Raw genomic sequence first — 4425 nt, forward strand, 5'->3', positions numbered from 1 at the left:
TGACCTCTCCTTTTGTGTACAGCCTCGGCTCTCTCCTCTCCTGACCTCTCCTTTTGTGTACAGCCTCGGCTCTCTCCTCTCCTGACCTCTCCTTTCTTCTTGGAGTCACTGTTTAGCTCTGGATCACAGCTGTCTAATTTGAAAATGAATACAGCAGATATAATACTGAGAAACGAGGTAGTCACTATTCCATGTTTTCCTATACATGGTAGATTCACAGATTAACCTGTGCAGTTGTTTTCTCTCTGGGTGATCCTTGGTTTTTTATCAACTCGTAGCAGGTTCACAGAAAGCTACCAGGATTTTTCATTCCTTTTTCATTCACTCTTTTTCTCCTGTTCTTTTTGAGGCAGTCTCTCTGTGTAGACCCACACTGGCCTGAACTCACAGAGACCCTTCTGCCTCTGCCTCCCAAGTGGTCCCCTCTGTGACCATGGTTTTTTCACAGCATCAAAGCGATTAGGAAATTAAAGTTAAATGTGCACAATAAATCCCTCAAAAACAACCAGAATTAAAGATTAGATTATAGAGAGTGCCTGGATTTCAGCTTGTGGCTCGTTCAGCTTGGTGCCGTGCTGCAGTTGGACACCCTGTCTAACAGATGTTGCCAACATAAGCAAAGCCTTTTCTCTGAGGTGCAGCTCCCTCAGCTCGGCCATTTATGCTTTCTTTATTTGCAAAAGTCATGAGGGGATTTGTGTTCTGTTGTTGTCTTTTTTGGTTGGTTGGTTGGTTTTGTTTGTTTAGTATGTGCCTGTGTCTGGCCTTGAACTCCTGAGCTTCCTGCCATGAGAGGAGTTTGAAAGTATCTTTGTCTCTTGACAAAGGCAAGGCAGAAAATGATGAATGCAGTTCTGAGCCATCAGGCTTGGAAGAGTTCAACTTTTGATGGACTCATTTGGGAAAGTCCCCATCTAATCTGTAAAATAAGTTGAGTGTTCATTTAACTTTTATTTGGTTTTCAGCTTTCCACAAAGCCCTAAAAATTAGTTTGCCAGATACCAGCTAAATTGGACTGAGTTTTGGGGGGGAAGTAGGATATCAAGGCTGGGTGGTGGGTATGTCCACTAGCCTGTCAGAAGGAAATCTGTAGATGAGTGATTCTGTCACACTTTTGGAGAAGGAGACAGAGAACAGACAGCCGCCCAGTCTCCCGAAAATCCTCAGGGCACATCCTGGGTCGTCAGAAATGGTTTCCTAGTTTCTCTAATCAGCCTGTAAATGGCATCTTAGTTTTGAAATTAAGGATAGATCTCCTGGCTGGAGATGAAGCTCACTTGGTAACACAGCCCCCCAAGAATGCACAAAGTCTGGGATCCCATTCCCAGGACCCCATGAACCAGATGCGGTGGCACACACCTGTAGTCCTAACACTTAAGAAGTGCGGGCAAAGGAGCAGAAGTTCAAAGCCATCCTTGGCTGTCTTCCAGTCTGTACAAAGGGAATAGATAGATAGTTCCTATCTCCACAAAGTGTCATGAAGATTGAAGGACTCTGTGTGCAAGCCTCCGTGCACGAACTTCACAAGTGTAGCTACGGTCCAAATGGAACGATAATTCTTGTTTGTCTGTAGGCCTTTCTCTGGTAGCTTAAGTTTTTTCCTGTCACTCATGACAATGAAAAATGCTAAATTCTAGGCCAGGCATGGTAGGTAGTGTATGTCTTTAATGTCAGCATTCAGGAAGCAGAGACAGGTGGATCTCTGAATTTGAGGCCAGCCTGGTCTGCTATATAGAGATCTCCTGTCTTAAAAAGAAAGAAAAAAAAAAAGAAAAGAAAGAAAGGAAATCCTAAATTCTATCTTAATATTAGACTCAGTCTAGGCCAGATAGTCAAATAATAGCTGATTAAGAATTTCAGTCAGTAGGAAGAACAACAATATCAACCAACCAGACCCCCCCAGAGCTCCCAGGGACTAAACCACCAACCATAGAGTACACATGGAGGGATCCATGGCTCCAGCTGCATTTGTAGCAGAGGATGGCCTAGTCTGGCCATCAGTTGGGAGAGAGACCCTTGGTCCTGTGGAGGCTTTATGCCCCAGTGTGGGGGAATGCTAGGGCAAGGAGGTGGGAATGGATGGGTGGGTTGGGGAGCACCCTCATAGAAGTAGGGGGAAGAGGGTGGGATAGGGGGTTTCCGGAGAGGAAACCAGGAAAGGGGATAACTTTGAAATGTAAATAAAGAAAATATCCAAGAAAAGAAAAGAGAGAGAGCTATTTGCATCATTCTGTCCTCAGTTGATAGAATCTTTCTCACTCTGCAAGTAGTCTAAACATTAAAGTTGTAGTTTGCTGTGTAAAAAAGGAAGAAAGAAAAAAAAAAGAATTGCAGTCAGTACCAGACCCTGAAGCAGACCAGTGACTCATTGTGATGAACATTTGCAAGCAAAGATGTGCGGACCAAAGGGTGCCCCGTGGGACACACTGAGATACACTGCAGCTTCCACGATTTTTACACAACTTTTACACGATTTTTTGTTTTCTTTTGTTTTTCATTTACTTTTATTTTTTTATTTTATTGGGATGGGGGGTTGAGAGGACAGAGGGCAGAAACAAAGGGATGGGGAGAGGAGTGGGGTTGGGGTTTATAATGTGAACTTCACAAGGAATCAATACAAAGTTAAAAAATAAAGAGATTTTAAAAACAAAAACAACAAAAATCATTTATCACTACACACATCGTGAACATGGAATATTAGCTGTTATTGCTATTGCTTTTGTTATCGTTCAGCTGTAGCTCCTGTTTTCATCAGTATAGATTAGTTATGGCAATTGTGTCTTCTGTATCCCGTTCACCACTGAATTCCCTTTTGTGCGACCACATCAGGGTCAGGTCAGATGGATAATTGTTTGTAGAAAAAAAAAAAGAAGTGAAGTCAGTACAATTAAAAACACATGATAAAATAAAATAGTGTGAAGAAACTATGTTTTGGAGTTGGGGCCATTGCTCAGTGGACAGAATTTACCTAGCATGCATGAGGCCTGGATTTCTATCTCAGCTCCACAGAAGAAAACTCAGACAGACATAGCTTAAGTTAGTGTGCTAGTGTGTGCCTGTAAACCCAGATTTCAGGAGGCAGAGGCAGGATGATCTCGAGTTGGAGGCCAGCCTCGCCTCCATAGTTCCGAGACACCCTGAGTTACGGACTGATACCCTATAGTCAAGCATGTTAGGATTGTCTCCCTTCTTGGCTACTTTTTGTTTTGTTTTATGGACTAGAGTCCCAAGTAGCCTGGGCTGGCCTTGAACTCACTAGGTAACCAACAGTGACCTTGAACTTCTGACTATCTGCCTCTACCTCCATACTTTTCTGTCACTAGTTCATCACGTATCTGATATGCTCGATAAGGTGGATATTGAGGAAGGACCTGGCATTCATTACTTAGGGAGCTTCACTGCGATCACATAGCTTGAACTTGGAGCTCACATCTTTAAGGGTAATAGAAATTAAGGAACTAAGAGAACAAGCTTCGGGGCCGGAAAGATGGTTCAGTAGTTAAGAGCATATATCCCGCTTTTGCAAGGGACCCAAGTTCTGTTTCTAACACCCACATCAGGTGGCTCTCAACTGCCTGTTAAAAATAAAATAGTGGAGCCAGGAGGTGGTGACACATGCCTTCAATCTAGCACTTGGGAGGCAGAAGCAAGGAGATCTCTAAATTTGAGGCTGGCCTGGTCTTCAGAGCGAGTTCAGTACCCTCCTTCCAAATCTTAGCTTTCTCTAATCTCAGCACTCAGAAGGCTGAGGCAGGAGGGTTGCAGGTTGGTGGACAGACTGGACTCCACAGTGAGTTCTACAGTAGCCTGGGCTACATAGGAAGACTTGATCCAGAAGGGGGAAAGGGAGTGGAGAGATGGCTCTGTGGTCAGGAGCACTTGCTGCTTTTGCAAAGGACCTGAGTTTGGTTCCAAGCACCCACGTGGCAGGTCACAACTATTTAACTCCAGTTGCAGAGGATCTGATGCCCTCCTCTGGCCCCCAGTGGCAGTGAGCACTCATGTAGGGCACATGCACACATACAGGTGAATACTCCTGCATGTTTTTAAAAGAAAGAGGCACTAGGTTACTGTAGAACTCACTATGTAGTCCAGTCTGTCCACCAACCTGCAATCCTCCTGCCTCAGCCTCCTGAGTGCTGAGATTAGAGAAAGTTAAGATTTGGAAGGAAGGTACTGAACTCGCTCTGTAGACCAGGCCAGCCTCAAATTTAGAGATCTCCTTGCTTCTGCATCCCAAGTGCGAGTATACCCACCTAAGGGTATGTTTGTGCGCCATGGATATTCAGGTGCCTATGGAGACCTGAAGTGGAGTTGTGGGTAGTTAAAAGCTACTTGGCCTGGGTTCTGGGAACTGAATCAGATCCTTTACAAACTATCTCTCTAGTCCCTAAATAAGCTATTTCTTTCTTTCTTTCTTTCTTT

The 4425-nt window shown here is 44.2% G+C and overlaps 1 protein-coding gene across 1 annotated transcript in view; it reads left to right on the forward strand.

The window, feature by feature from the left end:
- Nucleotides 1–4425, forward strand: part of Prorp (protein only RNase P catalytic subunit) — a 483021-nt gene that overhangs the window by 36008 nt on the left and 442588 nt on the right. The gene's annotated exons all lie outside the window — the stretch shown is intronic.

Source organism: Mus caroli, chromosome 12, assembly GCF_900094665.2.
Source record: "Mus caroli chromosome 12, CAROLI_EIJ_v1.1, whole genome shotgun sequence".
NCBI classification, from domain to species: Eukaryota; Metazoa; Chordata; class Mammalia; order Rodentia; family Muridae; genus Mus; species Mus caroli.